Here is a 21,702-nt window from a genome sequence, read left to right as displayed (position 1 = left end):
GTTTAAAGGGTGTTTTCTGGTTTTAATAAATTGAAATAATGTAATAAAGTTATGATGTTTATGAATTTCATAAAAGGTCATCAAAGGTCAGTTTGGTGTGTTGTTTCTTTGTTGGAGTGTGACATATTATTTATTACTTTAGCTTATTGCTTTTATTTGTTATCTATTGTAATCTAATCCAACAAACTTTTTATACCATTGAGTTTCTTTCTGTTCAGTGGGCAGCGCATGGTTTAAAGGAGATGGCAATACCCACACAGCTACATGTGCACTTTTTGTTTCCACTATTTTGTCAGATAGGATGCTGATGTTCATAAACAACGTCTTTAATGACAGCAACAGTAAAAAATAATATAACACCCAGCTAATCCTATGCCTGTGTAAAACTGCATTGTTTCTTATGGCTTTTTACAACAATAGTGGCAGAGAGTGGATTGTGATCAGAAATTGTAAGGCAGTGATCTTAATCTTAAATCGCAGCTACTTTTTTAGATGAAGATGCCAGTATTATTATACTTTTACAATAAGATTCATCCCTCTGGCATTTCACAAATGTATTCATAGTTCTTTACAAAAAACAAACAAACTGATATTAATCAAAAGCAAACCTTTATTTATAACATATGAAAAATAGTTGCACTAATGTTACAGCGGACACTCATATTATATGATCTTCATCTGCAGTTCACAGTGGGAATGTTTTACTCCTCAGCTGCCCCTTTCTGAAACAAAGAAAACAATGTTTACAAAACTGCAAATTTTGCTTGCTGTGATTATTCTTTTTCAGCTAACATTGATCATATGGAAGCACTTACAATGAGAGTGATTGCACGTAGTACAGTTTTATTATGAACATATCTTCCTCCAAGTGCTTTTCTATCACACTTTAATCAATGTAGGGAGGAGTATAAAGCTGTTTCCTACCCTCACCACATCACAACACAAGAATCTGAGACATTCTCATTGTCAAGAAATGCGCTATTTAAGTAGCTTGAAACAGCATATGCACCCTGTAATACCCAAATTAAACTGTCCTTATCAAAAAAAGAGAGTATATACTTTTCCTGATACAGCTTAGCTGTGATGCCATAAATCCTGTTATAATCACTGGTGAAAATCATAACCATACTGTAAAAAAACAGAAGTCACACGTTATCAAAATAATGATACTAGTAGATGAACACTGTGCCCTGAAACCACATCCCTCTAATCACAAATGTATAACAATGTCCAAAATCCACAGCTGAAGTCCATATGTTCTTGTAACATATGCATTTCAGACTGTGTGGTTTATCAACAAATTAATATAAAACATTATTTACAAGGGGCCAAGCCCCCATGTACCCTCTTGTTTTGTTACTTTCCATCCAAGATTGCCAAGAGGAAACAGTGATCAGCAGCAGTCAGTGAAGTTTTCCTACTCTTTCTACAGAGCGCTGAGATCTCAAATAACATGAAAAATACTGATAACTCTGGTAGAAAGAAATTGCTGCTATATGCAGCAAGCCACAATACGTGAGAAATAATTACCTTGTGTTGACATCCTCCAGTAGCTGCAATATAAGTAACCTTATAAAGAACATTAGCAAGTAAGCAGATTAACACTTTTATAAATGCCCTACTCATAAAGCATAAGATATAGGAACCAAACATACCCAACTTTGTCATTAACAATATTTCTTAATATTTTATAATTATCCTTTTTATGTTTTGGTTTATTCTAAATAGTATATCCACAGACAAAGAATTAACAAAACTATTATGAATAAAAAGGACACAGAGCATTAGAGCCAATAAAAACAGATATGAACATGCCACGGATATGAACATTGCCCATAAAATCATATTCAGCCCTACCGACGCCCAGCTCCATCAAACCTAGTCCAGCAAAACACAAATTGTAGACTCCTCAGGTCATAACTATCACAGAGACTCCCTCTACTCCCATAAAATAGCCAAAGATTGGAACACCCTTCCTCAACAGATAACTAAAACCCCCAACCTGTCCACATTTAAAACTACCCTGAAAGACTATTTAAATGATAATTGGCTATGCCATTGCATTGCTCCCAACTAATATTCTTCCTATCTTTTCCCATTCCTCTTACACATATTAGCCCAATTAGTGCTCAAACCACATAGGGCTGTCCCACTATCTGTCTTATCTTTATTAATCTTTGTTCCTTCAGATGACCTAACTTGCAAAACTACATGACCAGTTTTGGTCTTTCAGAAGTAACTCATCTTGTAAAGCTACATGAATTATGTACCTCATATATATCGTAAAAAAATAGTATTCCTGTAAGCCTGAACCATGCATGTTTACATTATATTCTGTTATTATATTTTGCTATAACATTTTTGTTAAGCTCATTTACATATTGTTAGCAATGTACTACTTAAACTAAGTTTACTGCTTGTACCTTAATAATGTTCTTTTTGTTGTGGAGCTTTTTTCCCCAGGTCTCCGCTGAAAATGTTTTTTTTTTTCAACCCAGTCGGACACTACCCGGTTAACAAATGTAAATAAAATAAATAAAACAAATAAAAATGTCATCAACCAATCAGATTCATTCACAACAGCCTCCACTCTACAACCAGTCTAAGACAGCATTCCCATAGATCCTGTCCATCAGATATCATCTTTTCTCATCAGTAACTAGCTGGGAATTCATATGTACTTTTAATATTAATCTTACCTGCAATGTTCTAATTGGTAGGCTGAATAAATTTTCCTTTATCAAGGGGTGTCTTCTTGCCCTCTTAATGAACATGTTTAATCATGTACTACAAAACATTGTCCACATCTGTCCGGTATTGCAAAACATTGTTAGCATCTATCCAGTCATAACAAATATTATAATTTTTGTGTCTTAAACAGTGCTAAAACATGTCATTTCAGTTACTGAGATTCTTTGTTGACGTCAGTTCTACTCTTTATTGTTCTTTGGGAACCGATCCTCCCATCATGATTGGGGCTGATAGTAATTTATTATGTTACACCTTTAGTAATTCTCCAGGAAGCACATGTAAAACCAAATGGCTTAAGCTTTTATGCATACCAAACAATACCAACTGGGCTGCTTAATGGGCATAAAAACTTAAGCCATTTAGTAGCACAAGTACTTCTTTGACTCTTACTGCAGTTGTGTTATGGTATAGCATATTAGTACCATTTGGTAACAAGTTAAGGCATAGTTTTATGCAGGTAATGCAGGATGAGAACAATCCTGGCAAGTATGAGAACCATTTAGACTAACACCATCAGTCATTTCAGGGCAAGGAAGAAAAAGGAAGAGATTGAGACTGGAATCTATTGGCTACAGCAGAACAATCCATGCCTACATTTTTTGGTATATTTAATGTAGTGCATTCAGCTGTGATGTCACTGAACATCTTGAGCAGGATAGACTAACGCATTTATCAGCTACGTTTTCCCCATGGTAATCAAACTGAAAGCTGACAAGCTATCTAACAGCACTGATTTAAACAAAGAAGAGTAAATAGATACTCCGAATGCAGGACCTATGCCTCTGACCATGCCATTACACTTTGGTCTACAGTCAAACCACTAGATATTTTATAGTTTTCTGCAGTTATGATTGTGGTTTGGGATGGGATGATTAGATATTTTCCTTTAGCAGAATAATTTTGATAAGACTGAGCTTGCAGTCAGTTTTCCTGCATTCATATGATAGCTGTATTATATGGATTGACAGTTGCAGCTATCATCATGAACTGAAAGTAGCATACTTCCTATAACTTTTACTTTCTTGCACAATGTATATGATAAAGGTCTATTTTTTTTCCTTTGGTCTTTTTTTTGCCAAATATCAGGACCCCATCATAAGCACTTATGCATCCCATAGAGGTGATCGGGAGTAAAATATCTAGGCAGTCATCAGTCTTTACTAGATTTGGTCCCCATTCCACATCCATGCTTGACTTTGCAGTCCATACTAGGATGTGCAGTGGGTTGGCTGTCCCTCATTTCTGCAAGGGACATTAGCAAGCAGGAGAACACTGGCCAACATACCAGTAGGCACTGCAAGCAGGTTTCTCCACTGGGAAATTGTGCTAGCATGTGTGCCACTGAGCATACAAAATCCAGTTCCTTCCTCTAAGAGAGATGAGTGGGCACTGCTAATTTACTCCTCTTACTCTCTCTCTCCCCCTCACTCTGCCAGCTATGTTAGGTATCTGAGCTGCAAGTTGAACTAAGATCACCTGGGTCAGAATCAGGGTATTCTGCAACATGCAGAATGTTATGGGAAGTAAAAGCTTACTGACTGTCATGATCCATCTAAAACAAATAGTGTTAGGGGTATATAAAGTCATACAAGGAACATGTGAAGCAGGAGTAATGTCAGGCTAACTTAAAATGAATGCATTTTTCTTTCTCTTTTGTTCTGATTATCTGCAATGAGAGTATCATTTTCATGGATATGAGAAATGTGTCACTTTTGTCTTTCATAATATAAAAGAACAGGATATTTGTTGGAGCTCCAGACTTGCTGTCTCCTCTTATTAATGTAATGAAATGATAAAAGACCAGGAACTGTCTTTCTTATGAAGATGTAATTACTATAATTGCAGACAGATGTAATGGCTTCATTTCACTAAGCCATATCAGGGTGGACACAAGATCCATGGAGAGGAAACAGACTTGAATGTGCATTGAAAACTATATGGTTGCTATGAGAAATAAAACTAGTTTCCCTGCTTATTTTTCTCCTGTATCAGGAAAATGAGGTCATGTGATGAACAATGGGGCCAAGGAAACAGTCTGTGTGTATAACTATGTTCTACAGTAGGTTATGTGATAAATGTTGACTTGTCTGTGTGATGTACACATCTGGATGAGGCATCTACTTGAAAAGCATTATTCATTTAGCTAATATAATAAGAATAGTATTTTTGTAGTAAGTTCTATCCAGAGAATTTAAGTTGAAATTTCTTATTAACCTTTAAGCTCTTCTGGCTGAGATCGATTTATTTGCTGTATTTATGCAGTGTTATTTATCCATGTAGAGAGTAATTGTTATTTATACCACTCATTAACAAGCAGTATAGCATGTCTCCCATTAGACTGTTTATGCCTTCTACCAGTAAAGAGGAATTTACTCATGTGTTTCCATTTGGCTTGATTAAGAACAGCCAGATAACTGGAGGTTTCCAGCCTTAAACACAGAATGGTACCAGTACTACCATACCAGTAAGAAAGCTGTGAGGAACTGGAGGATTCTACATCCTTGTCTGGCAAGTGTGTGTGTGTGTGTGTGTGTGTGTGTGTGTGTGTGTGTGTAAAAGTTAATAATTATGGATAAAAGCTCACAGAAAGACATTGGTTTGCAGTGAGAACAGTGAAACAGGGGCCTGTGTGTAGCTGGCCAAAGAATCAGCTCTCTCAAAGGCCTGAGTGTAGTCCTTTTTGGTTGCAAGGGTTGGAAGCTCATACCCAGGGTAGAAGAGCATATTCCCTTTATGGCCTTAGGGTCAGGATGTATTTTGAGAATTAATTATTGAACTAAACTTATTTGTACATCTTCCTGTTACTTAACCCTTAGTTTGCAGAGGTGGGATTCAACCCCATTGGTACCACCCATCTTGAAATTGCAGCTGGTGGCGTATTGCAATCTGCAGGTTACATTGGGAAGCAGTAGTATCATACCTCAGTCAGAATGGTGACATTGGTGCCCAACCTATCATTAGAGGGGCTGCAAGAACAAAGACCTGAGAGTGCAACGTAATAACAAGCCATTTTCCCAGACCGAAGGATTTTGGTCATTAATGTTACAAAGAAATTGACTTTGAGTATATGCCAAAACTTCAAATGCACTAACATTCAAATACAAAATAATCAAACAATTGTGCTCTATATATACATTTGATCCCTTCGGGCTACAGGTGCATGCGATTGTGCATGTTGTAAATCCTTTTCCTAGACTGAAGGTTTCTGGTCATTCAGGAAAAGAAGTATAAATACCTAACTGAGTTTGTTCAGATTAAAAAAAATACTAAAGTTTGTAATTCCCCTTTTATGACTTTCTATAATGCTGTCAATGATTATTTAGTTGTTGGAGATGAGCAGAGGCAACACTGTTGATATGGGAGTGTAATTGTTGTGTGCTGCTATGAATCTCTTTTTCATGTATTGTAGTACAAGGATACTAATGAATTTCATTTGCATAAATCATAAAATTCTGTATTCCTTATATAAATGTCATTACCAATTTCTTCAAAGAAAAACAAAGATGGAAAAGGATCATGCTTCCTGTTTTAATATATCTCTAGATAAATACTGCAGGATACCTTTGGTAAGGATATATGATCCTGTCTCCTATTCCACTTGATACCTAGATGAAAACTGTAGGACTGTTAATACTTGGTTTCATATGAAATAGAAAGATGACAAAAATGAACAACTGCTACCTTGAACCCGATGTCCCGGCTCTTTGCCCGGAGTTTGTTGACTTGGGACTCAGCAATGTCAGCCCGCTCCTCTGCTTCCTCAAGCTCATGCTGAACTTTCCGGAATCTGGCTAGGTTGGCATTGGCTTGTTCCTCCTACAAAAATCAACAAAATCCATCAGACTTTTGTTAATGACAACAAAATCAAATTTAATGAGCAAGATATACTTAACACCCTGCAATCAACATTTCATGAAAAGTTTACCTACTTATAAAATCATATGAGACCAATAATGCACAAAACTATTTTCTAATATGTAATACATTCTGGTGACTTAATAAGTTATGTAAGATTTGTTTAATCTACATTAGTAAGCTAATGAACCCCCCCCCACACACACACACACCAAAATGTATTCTCTCTGTCTCTCCCACTGTGTATCAGTGTCTGTTTTACTCCTACACCCATCATATACTAAATTGTACTCTCTTAGTCATACTGGTTTCCAATTCTGTTTTATACAAACAAGATCTGGAAGCACTGCAAGTGTTTTGTCCCATGATCCATAAACTGAGGATTATCACAGACAGCTAATTACTAATGTCCGTCATTAATATCATATAATTTAATAAATTAAATAGTGTTGTATCAATGCAGAAGAACAAATCTGCAATATTCTGGTTAGGGATTTACAGAATATGTTATCAGTTTTGTCACATGTTAAAATATCTTGAGCACTATCTCTTTCAATGTTTTCACCCATTTATCAAGTATCTATCAAATAAAATGTATATGTTATAAATTATCATAACATACTGAAAATGTATGAGCTTGTTATTGATTGTTTAAGGACTTATAGGATTTTATCTGTTTTATTAGTTGAACACACCACTCATTATAACTGTATAGATTGTGTCTTACTACACTTTCATGCAATGAATTCACCCTACATCTATTCTTGTGTTACAGAAACAGGCTTCCCAAATGTTAGGAGCATATATATCCAATCATGTTTTTGTTCCTTGTGTATGTAACAAAAACCTTACCTATCATGTTTTATGAATGTAAGGGCCTTAAAATGAAGAGGCCATTATTTAGAGGAGTTACTTTAAAAGTATTTGGGGACTACAGGCTTGTGCAATTATACCTCAAAGAAGTAATTAAAGTTAATAAAGTGAAGGACTAAACCATTGTAACTCTTGGGTATTTGTAGTATAGATACATAAACATTATATACTCTGGCATCTGACATTTAAATGACTACAACTTACACATATGTTCAAAACACACAGATGTAAATTGCAAAGCAGTAACTGTAGATGCACATTCATAAATGTAAGTGTTGTAAAAAATCATGGATTAGCTGTAATATAAGCTTACAAAGTCACAGGTATGCAAATTAATGTCTGTAAGTTATATACAACTCTCACATTCCACCTGTGATGATGTAACTGTTACAAAATGCCAAATTTCTAAGGCATCTTCAAAACAATTTTCATTTGGAGTATTTGAAAACTAACACTACATCACCAGGTCATTGAATTCCTTTGCTAAAATGTGACAGTATTACATGCAACCAAACCACAGTGCATGCTCAAGAAAAACTAATAATTTTAATCATCCTGAGTTACAGTCATTTTATACCTGGAAATGATCAATATTAGCCATCCCTCCTACCCAGCCAACAAACGATACTTGAATAAGTAAACAAAACCTGTCTTTGTATCATATGTCTGTTTAGTCTCAGTTATTTTTTATTTATTGAAATAACAGTCTCAGTTACATGTAAGGTACGCACTCTAGCCTTATGATACATACGTGTTTCATATAGGATATCATTGTGCTTAACTTCACAAGCTGTATCACGTTTAGTTATTTATGCTGAATCAGTAAACTCCTTTGCTTTTTGTAAGACCAGCAAAACTTTTCTTAACGTAAAACGGGGAATAACAAAAAATGCTCATTGTAATTTCATAGTAACAATCATGTTAGAAAGAAAGCTACTTTGAGTATATGTCAAAACTTTGAGTGCATTAATATTCGAATACAAAGTAATCAAACAATTGTGATCAGTACTCACACAACTGAAAACTGGAACACCTTGTCTAAAAATGAAACAAAAGTGCTTATTTGTTTGATCAGTCAAAAATGCTACTACTAAATTCAGACATATTTTATCTGAACAGTTGTAATCCTACAGAAAGGGTCAGGGGCAGTGATGGGGTTAATACCCTTTAATAAAGTGGTACAGGGCAGCTTACTAATGTATGGTAATACTTACCTTAACCTGCCACTGATAGGCTGTGCAGCCATTTTGGGAGGTAGTAATAACTGTAATACACTGAAGAATGCAGCACAAAAATAATTTGCATGGCAGGGAATCAGTTTGATCAATCTACACAAATAACCTGAAATCAGATTCTCAAAAATGAAAATACACCATTTACTAAAATAACTGAATTAAAAATAATAGAGTATTATATAATATTAAACAGAAGCTCTACCAATGCAAATTCTGCATTAAAAATGAGCTATCTTAATAGATGTACTTTTATAACAGAGTGCAAGATTGTTACCTGCTGAGATAGCCACAACTGTTGAAAAAGCTGTATTATATTCTAAAAAAGGCTACGAAAATCATTTCCTACTCCCCCCTTCTAGTAAGATTCTTAAGGTTCTGATTTCATTTTATAATGTGTTGTTCATAGTTCTGTCCCTAACCCTATTTTATAATGTGCTGTTTATAGTACGTGCCTGTTATGACTTAGTACAAATTAAAATATCACTCATGGGACTTACTGCTTCCTCAGACTGTCTCTTGTAGGCCTTGACCTTCAGCTGTAATTTATCCACAAGGTCTTGTAGTCTCAGAACATTCTTCTTGTCTTCCTCAGTCTACACACGGAGCACAGAATTCATAGTCAGGGAACAGGCACCATATAACATGTATAATTGTAAAAACACATAAATCTCCTGTAGCATAAGAGCCATACCTGATATGTGAGTTCTTTGACTCTTCTTTCAAACTTATGGACCCCTTTGATTGCTTCAGCACCTCGTTTCCTTTCTGCTTCAAGTTCATTTTCAAGTTCACGTACCTGTAAAAGAAAGGAAATTTAAGCCTGAATACTAGCTACCACATTAACTGCAATGTAATAATAGTGTAAGGTATTGTACAAAGAACAAAAGACAGTATGTACTGAATTTCTGTTGTGCTACTAGTGTGCCAGTTGTTAGTTTTATCATTACATATTATAAAAAATGCACACAACATATTATAAGACTCTGAAGGTATCTTGTGTATAACAGATACAATTCAGTTTCTCAGTTGTGTTACTTTTTGGAAACAAAGATAGCATGGAGCTAAACTGCAAATGTGTGAAGTGACTCCCACTATTACATGTAATACATTTTGTTTCATAGTCTGTCTTCTCACCCTAGCTTAAACACCTACCTTTACACCAAGGTACATCACTGATTTCTTCTATAATGTTTCTTCACTTTTCTTTATACCAGTACCAACTTTGTAATTTTAATTTTCTATTAACTAAAATGATTTATCCTACTAATAACCATGTAGTTTTTAGGAGCCATACATTGCAATGTTGCATAGTGCATCTTTTTGTCTGTGTGTGTTTCAACTTACTATAAAATACTAACTTGTATTCTTTTGAACACCTATGCCCCTCATGGCCCCAGTCATTGGACCGCTACACTTACCTGTCAACAAATGTATAAATAATAAATGAATTAATAAATGTTTAATTGATACAGTGTCAGTGTATCATGTCTATAATTGCCATATATTGTCATTCTAGACATTTTGCATTTAAGTATATATCTATATCTACATCTATATCTATCTATATATCTATACCTATCTATATATATCATCTATATATCTATGTTTATATATATATCTATATATATATATATATATATATATATATATATATATATATATATTTATATATATATATATATACAGGTTCCTATCAGATTATCAAAGTTTCAAAACGTCAAAAGTCATATGGTCAGGACCATATTACCAAAGTTTTGAAACTTCAAATATTTTGAATGGAGATTGCGGTACAGAATAGAACAGGAAATTAACCCTTTTCTGCAATGTAGTGTGATCTCAGAGTTGGTATATTTAATTAGCAGGGGGTGTGGGGGGTGAAGGGAGACTTGCCCCTCTGCAAAAATGTTAAAAATAGATTTTTTAGAGAGAGAAAGAGAGAGAGAGATGAGTGCAGATGCTCCACCTGAGAGTATATTTAGCTGACATCTGTTTTGTCAACCACTTTTGGAAACTAACCAGATGGTCGAGAGGTGTGCAAGATCACACAATTCTTGAGGTTTTGGAATATCGCCTTTTCCTGATTTTGTGTGTTCTTGGAGTTAGTGTATATAATTAGCATGGACTTGCCCCCTGCAAAAAACAAATTTTTAAAAAAAAATTTTTGCTTTTAATTTTACCAGTGTCAAGGTTGTTTCTCAGTGCATGCATAGTTAACAAGTTGAAATTTGTGTTTTTCTCATATCGTGGTGTCTGTTTGGGACAATAACAAACAGGAATGTTGGTCAAAGCAAGTATGTGTGTGTGTGTATATATATATATATATATATATATATATATATATATATATATTAATACAGATATATATGGGTCTACTTGAGTAGACCGAATTTTATTTTACCGAGATGACAACACCGAACTGTCATTAAATCCAAAGTACATACTACCAAAATTTTTAACTAGGAAATGAGACACTTGGCTAACATGGTGAAATTTGTCCTTTTCTTCACTGTAGTGTGATCCGGGAGTTGGTATATTTAGTTAGCGGGTTTGTTGTCTTGCCATAGTGTGTGTATGTTCAGCTTTATTTTTAGCCAATTGTCTCATTTTCTAGTTAAAAATTTTGGTAGTTTGTAGTATTGCTTTAGTGGCAGTTTGGTGTTTTCATCTCAGTAAAATAAAATTTGGGTAAGTGAAAATCCGGTCTATTAAAGTAACACATATGTATATAATTAAATAATGTACAGCAAAAAGGGTAAGTAAAATTTTTACCATTTTGTCTCATTTTTTTTCTGACATTTATTTGAATCACACTATTAAAATATAGTGAACTGCATTATTATGCACAATAGCACTGCTTTTGTGGTATACTAAAGAAATCTGTTCATACAAGTGTCCCACTACAATACTGCATTCCTTGTGGTATTACTCTGACCAGCTGTTTAGTATGTCATGTAAAGCCCTAACCAAGGAAATTTAATTATTTTTCCTTTAAGTATCACACAATACTTAGTGCAACAACTAATAAAAAGGTAACATACCCGAGCTTCCAGTTTCTGGAGCTGTTTCTTTCCACCCTTCAATGCTAACTGCTCTGCTTCATCCAGACGATGTTGCAGGTCCTTGACTGACTGATCCAGGTTCTTCTTCATCCTCTCCAGGTGGGCACTGGTGTCCTGCTCCTTCTTCAGCTCCTCAGCCATCATGGCTGCCTGCAGGTAACATTCCAGGGTGTGTCAGAATCAGTTCAGTGTTTTCAGTGCTTATTTAATAAATTAATAAATACTGTCAGCACAGAATAAAAGTGATAAGGAGTAAGGAAACGCTGTGCTGCAGGTGAAACAGATTACTTATAATTAATTTAGAGCATACAAGATGGTAAATCTTACATCTGTGATGGCTTTCTTAGCCTTTTCTTCTGCATTTCTTGCTTCTTGGACAGATTCATCAACTTCACCTTGCAGGTGAGAAACATCACTTTCTAACTTTTTCTTTGCGACTAGTAAGCTAGTGTTCTGTTAGTGAGAGAAGATTAATTTCATAGTGAACATGTAGCACTAATGAAAACCACAAATGATTACAGAGTACATTAGCTAAAACTGAATCCTACCTGAGAGTGCAGAAGCTGTGCTCGTTCATTAGTATCCAGGAGCTCCTGTTCAGCCACTTTCCGAGCTCTTTCTGTCTGTTCTAATGCAGCTCTCAGTTCCTCTATCTCAGCCTGCATGAGGTTACTTCTGCGCTCTACCATGGCAACCTGCTCCTTCAGATCCTCATTACTTCGAAGGGCATCATCTAAATGTAGTTGTGCATCCTTAAAATGAAATGAGATGTCACTTCAGTCCTTGTACATCATGGCCCAGTACAATATGATATGCTGTACTGTAGAAACAGTGTTACTCTGACTTGCGCATTTTCTAATGTGTCTAATAATGAAATGTTCTTAATAATGCAGCATATGTTTCCAAATTTCATATACATTGCAGTGACTTTACTTACAACAGCCGCTGTAGCAATAAGTATAGCAGCCAAATAATTTTAATATTATTCCATCCACATGTCCATTCCCATTAAAGAACAAGCATCCTGTTACATACTGAAATAAGTTAAACTAGGCTATATTTAATCAGTACTGCTTAGACTTTTACAACTGGAAGCCCAGATGCAAAGCTGACCATAAAGCAAAGAGTCACAGCAGAAAGTTACTCTGATATAATGTGTCCTGGAGAACACTGCTTAGACTATAAATGAAGATGTTACCTTGAGCTGACCCTGTACATTTCGAAGCTGCTTCTGTGCTTCTGCAGCCTGGCGATTTGCATGGCTTAACTGAATTTCCATTTCATTTAGATCACCTTCCATTTTCTTCTTCATCCTCAGGGCATCGTTTTTGCTCCTGATCTCAGCTTCTAGTGCACTCTGCATAGACTCCAAAACTCGCTGATGGCTTCTCTTCATCTGCTCGAGTTCCTCATCTTTCTCAGCGATCTTCCTGTCAATCTCTGATTTCACCTGATTTAACTCAAGCTGAACTCGTTGGACTTTAGCCTCCTCATGTTCCAAAGACGCCTAAAATCCAACAGAATATAATTAATACATTAATCCTTTACATTGTTTAAATGTAAATTATACAGTCAGTTTGAAAGAAATTGACTCTTACCTCGGCTTCTTCCAATGCACTTTGAATGTCTAACTTTTCTTGTTCTATCTGTTTCTTGGCTTTCTCTAATTCATGGATGCACTTGCCAGATTCCCCAAGCTGTTCAGTTAGATCAGAAATCTCCTCTGTGGATAAAACAGTGACTTCATGTTAGTTAAAGGAAAAGGATAACATTGGTCTGCAGTTGGTGCAAAAGATTAAGGCTATGAGCTGTTTCCTGTAGTCCAAGGTTTGATTCTGTCAGCTGGCTGGGTTCAGGAAGAGTGGTAGGGAGTAGTATTGTCATGTAAAACCAGCAGACATGCTGACTTGTGGGATATGTACCCAGGGCAGTATGCAAAAGTATGAAATCTGACTCTTACATACATGTCTTATGAAGGAAATAGTCATGACTGATTAATGGACACTGCAGGTGAAGCCTACAAAACAAATATGAAAAGGGATGCAGGATAAAACAAGCACTTGTAGCCCTTTAGCTAATTTGAAAGACACCTTGCAAAGGTGTCAGAGGCTTTTCTAAATTTGAATAGTGAGATGAATAGTGCTGTTTGTTTTGATGAGACTGGTAAAATCCTTACACTGAGACCTCTGCAAATATATATGCAAAGATGATCTATGAGTTGCTGACATATTTGGTTGTTTACAGAACTAGTGTTTATTGGTGATGTTAAAGTAATATGGTTTGAGGCAAGTATTAACTTGATATGACTACCAGTTAGCTATGGGTATGTGATATTAAGGACATTACTTGCCAAATGTAAGAAAACAGCACACTGTAATGAAATCATGCCCAATTTACATAGTGAAAATAACAGAAACCACAAGAGAGGTTGTATGTGTTCCTCCAAGTGAAATATCAGATTGACAAGGAAAAAGCGGAAAAGACTGAATTATAAAATTCAAAGTGACATCATGCAATCAGTACATTTCTGGACCTCAGAAGTCAACGAATATAAAGGAGTAAATCTCAGCTGATTTGACCAAATGCATAGAATAAGGATCGTTTTGCCATGATTGCTTCACAGGGGATCTAAACAGATTAGGGCGAGACTGCTTAGTAACTCAGAAGAGAGGAACAAACTCAGAATTAAGAAGATGAGAATAAGCAACAGTAATACAGTTTGGGGTCCTTGACAGAGGAAAGTGGGGTTCTGAGAAATATGAGGTAGAATTTTCATTTTGACTAAAATACAGTGTATTACTGCTGTAAAACTCTTTGGCATTAGGAGAGCATTTTCAAAACATTGTTCTAAAAGAGCATTAATTTCATGTATCGGTATGATTTCAGGCTATGTAAATATCCATAGCTTATCTGAAGCAATCAATTGTTGGTTTGTGACTGATTGTGCAACTGCTTCATAAAAGAAGATTTGTTTTCATTTATATTTTACTTTTTACATGCAAATTTTCACTGTTTGTAGAAAGAAAAGTATAGGTTATAATCAGAAAGAGTTATTTCAATTTATATTTTGTTGTTTTTTTCTGAGTTTTACTGTTTATTGTTTGAAAGGGATAGATTGGAGATAGGAAAAATCTAGCCATTTCAGTGGTCTAGTCAGTTATAACTTTAAACAGGCTGTAGTCATGACAATCCAGAGGTTATCTGAAACAATTCTGTATTGCTTTATGATTTATTGTGCAACTGCTTAGAAAGAGGAGATTAATTACATGTTATTGTTTTCCTCAGATTTATGCAGTTACAATGAGATGTGACTGCAAGCGACATAATGGGTATTATAAGCCAGAGTGACAGCTTTATCAAGTACTTATTGTATTAGGTTAGCTTCCTGTAATTAATTTAATATTTAGTGGCATATTGTTTGTGTGGTTTTCTCATAGAAGTTGACTTTAGTCCATTTATTCATGTTTTTGAATTCTGTGGCAAATTATTTTGATTATGAGTATGCAATTAATGATTTACTAAAGCACACTTATTTTACACAATGGGCTAAATACTAAAGATATTATAACAATAAGCTATTGCTGGGTATGGATAATGCTGGATTTACCCATGGTTGGTGTGGTTTGGTCTCGAGGGCTACACCCAGCCGTGGGTTATTGCTATTATACAATAACATTATTTAAGAAAAAAGTTTCATACTTTTCTTAGATAATATCCTTGTATAAGAGTGAAGTGCGGCTCTTCCATGTTTTTCCCCAGTATTCTGGGGCTTTCTTGATGTACTGCTCATGCGTATGCAACTTTTGTTCCCACACTTGCGTAGTACGTTAGGGCTGTATAAAGGAATCAATGGAGAAAGGAAGGTCTCCATCTCTTTTTTTTTCCAATGTACTGGAGAGGTGGGACAGAAAAAATAAAAGGATAATCAGGTACATTTCTTTAGTTTTGCAGAATATAATATTATTATATTTTTCTCTGTCCCATCTGTTTCATTATTTTGATGTCTCTGGTTTTGGAAAGATTATTAAAAAAAAAAAAAAAAAAATCACTGAACTAGAAGTTGGAAATTTTTCAAATCTGGTCAACAATTATACATTAGTAATTGGGATTCAGTTATTAGAGGAATTGATATTTACATTGGCTGAGATGATTAACATTGAATGCTTGTCAGGCACAAGAATACGGGATGTAAGAAAGACTTTAGAATGCCTTAATGTAAGAAAATATGAAGCTGTTTGTATTCATGTTGGTACTAATGATCTAATCTTCAAGGACCCTTTGACTGCTAGTAGACAACTTACAGCCTTCTTAGAAAGCAGATCTTTACAGGCATTAGGATGTATTTTTCACAAATGACGTATGGAAAAGAGAATTAGGTCAGTATAAATGAAAAGATTTTTGGGTAAATAATTACATGAAAAATTTCCCATTTTAATAAGAGGAAATTTGTAGAGAATTCAAGGCTAATTTTAGACAGATGTATTTAGACAGGCTGATGTGTTCTTGTCAAGACAAGGGAAGATAATTTTTGCAATAGATATATAGTTTTACAAGGCCAGAAATGTATCATTTTACAGGTAGCAACATTTGATGTATCTGTGGTGATTATTAATACTAGGAGCATTAGTAATAGGGATTTTTTATTGGAAAATTTGCTATATCCCCACAATACATGATTGGGATGTTATTAGGACATTTTATCACACAGTTTGTGGATCCAAACTGCATTGATAACTTTTTGTAAATAATTTGATAATCTGTTTGTGAATAATTTTTGTAGTCTAAACATAGTTTATCAATTTGCATTTCTTTGCTACCACGTCTTATTTACCTAAAAATAATTTCCTGTATGCTCAATATCTTTATATACATTTTCTATAAATTTTTTATGAGCTTGTCTCATACTATATTTAATTTCTCTGTCCAACTTGTTTATTTCAGCTCAGAACATAATTGTCTGACATTTTTTATCATGTCTTGTATTTCTGTCTCTTATCTTAATCAAGTATATTTTTCTTATGGAAATATATCCTCCTGGCATCGGGTGCCTAGATCTGGATGTCAAATTTGTTTTGATTTTGTCAGACATAAAGAACAGAGATGAGATATAATTAGTAATAAACACCTGGGAATACATCAGCATGAACTGATAGTACCATCTAAACTGTATAGCTCATTAGACGAGGAACTGAAAGCACAACTGCAAGTTGTCAAAACTTTTTAAGATGATATAAAAATGTCATTTTGGCCTTGATAAATGTGCAAAAGCAACTTTTAAAGCAGGAAAACTGCAGCACCAAGAAAACATCATTTTGGGACAAGAATGTGATTTAAAAGAACTTGAGCAAGAGGGAGTATATAAATATTTGGGAATTGATGAAGGATCAACAATGAAGCATGAACAAATGCAAATAAAACTTAGTAAGGAATACTTTAGAAGACTTAACTTAATCCTGAAAACAGCATTGACATCTAGGAACAAAATCCAAGTTGTAAATCAATTTGCTCTTCCTGTCCTAACTTATAGTTATGGAGTGATTGGCTGGCCACAAAACATATCCTTAAGTTTATTTTCTTCTTATGGGAAAATAATGGAAAAGACTATTTTGGATAAATTATGCCCAGAACTGGAAAGGCTGGTACTCAAAACAATATATCAGCATGCATATGTTGAAGATGAATCTTTAACCAGCTGTAACATGATGTTCTATAATAATATAATACCAGATAAAAATTAAAGATTGCACTGTGATGTAATTTCTATAGATTTAACTTCAGCATCTGATATGGTCATGCACAAAATCAGGAAATACGAAAAAAAGCAGCAGAGCACGACCCAGGAACACTGATTTAATGAGAAAAATGTTGTAAGCACAAAACACGCTTTCGGTGAGCCCAGTGTCTCACCTTCTTCAGACAAAATTACAAGCCAACTAGCTAACACTTTATATCATCAGTACTCAATCAATTTTAATTAAATTAGTACTCCTTATCTAATTAAATAAATCTAATTCTGAATGCAACAGTTTTTAAAAGGATAGCAGATTAGAACATAAAAAACTTATAAGCCTATTTTTAATGTTATTTTAAAACATTTTAAAATAATTTTAAAATAACATTAAAAATAGGCTTATAAGTTTTTTATGTTCTAATCTGCTATCCTTTTAAAAACTGTTGCATTCAGAATTAGATTTATTTAACTAGATAAGGAGTACTAATTTAATTAAAATTGATTGAGTACTGATGATATAAAGTGTTAGCTAGTTGGCTTGTAATTTTGTCTGAAGAAGGTGAGACACTGGGCTCACCGAAAGCGTGTTTTGTGCTTACAACATTTTTCTCATTAAATCAGTATTCCTGGGTCGTGCTCTGCTGCTTTTTTTCATATTTCCTGAGTCTGTGCATTGGTTTGGTTACGTTGGTGTTTAAGTTTGTCATACACAAAACACTGATCAATAAAGTAGAACAACTAGATATTAATGTAATCTTAATAAGATGGATAGCTGCATGGCTTACAAATAAGACATAGCAAGTATCGTACAGCAAGGGGACAGTTGGAATTCTAGCTTACAGTCAGGGTCTCCTACAGGGCTCTATCCTAGGCTCATAATTAATTAGATTGTATCTTTTAGATCTATTGTTTTCATCAGAGGTACTCTATAGCCTGCATGTAGATGACTTGAAATGGGTAAACATGTTACAGATAGAGTACATCTGCAAAAGGACTTGAATAAGTTTACCAGTTGGGCACATAAGAATTAGTATGATGATAAATACATCAAAAATTAAGCCTATGATAGTCGGTGGACAAACACATAAATGTGAATATTTAATACAGTACACAGTGAATGATACTGTAGATTCATTGAAGGACCTGAGTATATGAATAGATTCAGCTTTTTGAGTTTTTCTAATCATGTCAACCAATTAGTTAATGATAGTTATAGAACTCTAGGTTGTATAAAATGATTTATAAACTTCATGAAATCAGAAATGATGAAATAATTGTTTGTATTTTACATTAGAATGAAACTACAGTATGGAATAACAATATGGACATAGTATAAGAAAACAAGCATGACTACATTGGAACTAGTAGAGCAGAGTATACCAAGGGCCTGCATGGATGCGAAAATGTAAGTTATTCTGAAAGGCTACAATATCTGAACTTGTACAGAGTCTCACACAGATATTTAAGAAGAGACCTTATGCAGGTATATAGGCCATTTAGAGACAACTACCTCTGGGAATGTTTGGATTATCAAAAAGTAGTAGAGAATTATCAGACAACCTATGGAGAATATTATATAGGAATGAAAGGTGTACTAATTGGTTCTCTGACAAGGTAGCAAATGCATTGAATAGACTGCCAAATTATATTAAAGCAAGCACATGCTTAGACATTTTCTGAACAACCTGGAAACTTATTATGTGAATGAATGTTTTGATATATACTGACAGACTATAAGGGCATTATTGCCAGTGCCTGTAATATTTGTATATATATGTATATAGGTACATATGTATGTATGTGTGTAATAGATAATGCACATTATAACCAATGATGCAGCATGACAGTTTTGTATAGACCAACATTCTTCATGTGTATTTCAACACCCTGATTCAGGCCAGAGAGATCTTGGTTAAGTATTCTGCCTCCCTAACTCTATTTCAGTGCAGCATGGACCAAGAGATAGGTAATTGGAAATTCACCCTGGTCTAGCACCAGTGACTGATGGAATAAATCAAATTTATGACAATTTTAGTTCCATGGCCAGGTTTATAAGGGCCCTAGTGGTCATTAGCCTAGTATACACCTATAAATCTATGAACCTTCATGGAACAGCAGTAAAGATACATAAGATACATAAGATACATAAGATACATAAGCTAAAAATAATAACAATAATAATAATAATAATCATAGGAATCAGATGGTATCTTACGCTGCAAGTTTTTGTTTTCCCTTTTCAACATTTCAAGTTGGTCCAGAGACTCTTCATAAGCATTCTTCACTTTAAAGAGTTCTGTGCCCAGAGAACGTGACTCCTTCAGGGCTGCATCCAGCTCTGCCTGACCCTCTTCATACTTTTGTTTCCATTCGGAGAGAATCTGTAAATTAAGCATTTTCATTTTTAGATAACTGCAATCAGAGTCTAAGTAAAGTGCTACCAAGAGTAAAATTGCTACATTGTTACCTTATCAAAGTTCCTCTGTTTCTTGTCCAGAGCTGCGGCTGCTGCGTTTGATCTTTCTACATCCAACATGAGATCTTCTACTTCATTCTGCAGCCTTACTTTTGTCTTCTCCAGTGAGGCACACTTGGAATTTACAGCCTCAATCTGTTCTTCTGCTTCCTGTAGCCGGAATGCTAGCTTTTTCCTAGAAAAGTACATAATGTCATAGGTGGTTGATAAATTGCCGGAGGTAAATGAGATTATTAATTAATGAATGGAATTACAAAATGTTAAAGCATGACAGAGACACAAATGAAAAATTAGAAAGGATCAAAGAATAAGAAAGATCAAAAAAAGAAAAAAAGATATGTGGACTTTAGGAAACAAAGCATAGCTACACATGTTTGCTATTTCTAACCTTGTCAAGAAATACCTTATCAAAATTGAGTGTGCAGAATGTAGTAAAATTAAGTATGTTTTGAGAGGACTTCACATTCTAACCACACAATGTGGAGGACTTCACTTCCAGACTCACTCACTTATTCCAAGCTACTTCCAGGGCCTCATTTATACTGAGAAAGGGCCTCACTTTCCAGGATGCACTTCTTGATGTGATGGGCCTGTGTCAAACCAAACTGTCCACCTTAATATATCTTTATACAGACATAGATATAGCTATAGATATGGATACAGATACAGATATAGATATATGTGCACAGAGGGAAAGAGCAACAAATAGCCAGATAGACTAACAAGAAATGAAAATGTATGATGCATCATGTGACCTAGACCTGCTCTGAACATCAGTAGGGCTCAGTATCACATACTCATTTATACTCTGCTCTTCTATATCCAGTTTTACACAACAAGCAGGGCCTAAATCCTACATCCCAGTTTATGGTATAATAGAGTATATGAGATATTCATGAACTACACTGTTCCACATCAGTAAAACTTCATAAGATAAATCATTGTATAAAAACATTTCAGTGGCTCAAGAACATCTGCATGAAAGACATGACACATGGTGGATGCAGCAGATAGGGCATACAGCATTGCAGGACTGTGTATCCTGCTGGTAATAGGGCATACAGTATTGTGGGACTGTATAGCCTGTTGATAATAGGGCATACAGTATTGTGGGACTGTGTATCCTGCTGGTAATAGGGCATACAGTGTTGTGGGACTGTGTAGCCTGCTGGTAATAGGGCATACAGTATTGCAGGACTGTGTATCCTGCTGGTAATAGGGCATACAGTATTGCAGGACTGTGTATCCTGCTGGTAATAGGGCATACAGTATTGTGGGACTGTGTATCCTGCTGGTAATAGGGCATACAGTATTGTGGGACTGTGTAAGCCTGCTGGTAACAGGGCATACAGTATTGTGGGACTGCGTATCCTGCTGGTAATAGGACATACAGTATTGTGGGACTGTGTATCCTGATGGTAATAGGGCATACAGTATTGTGGGACTGTGTGTCCTATTGGTATTTGTATCACTTGAGACATTTAAAGAGTATGGAATTATGAAGAGAACAGAACACATCACACACTGTACATGTTTGCTATGTATCATGAGTGAGAAACTCTGGCATGAGTTCAAACAATATAAACTGTATAAGCACCACAGCTGCAGGACAGCACTTTGTACCCTTTTGCAAAAACAGTGCGCAAGGAATCCTGGAAGTTATGCTGAAGGTGAATAGCAGGACATCACGGTGTAATCCGTCAGAATAGCACTCAATGCAGT

General features: G+C 35.1%; 1 pseudogene; it reads right to left on the bottom strand.

The window, feature by feature from the left end:
• Positions 1–590: 590 nt before the first annotated feature.
• LOC122789099 overlaps positions 591–21,702 on the bottom strand; it is a 146,850-nt pseudogene continuing 125,738 nt past the window's right edge.

This window comes from Protopterus annectens, chromosome 14.part0, assembly GCF_019279795.1.
Source record: "Protopterus annectens isolate FY-2018-M chromosome 14.part0, PAN1.0, whole genome shotgun sequence".
NCBI lineage: Eukaryota > Metazoa > Chordata > Ceratodontiformes > Protopteridae > Protopterus > Protopterus annectens.
The sequence above is the reverse complement of the archived record's forward strand: the minus strand, read 5'-3'. Positions and strand labels throughout refer to the sequence as shown.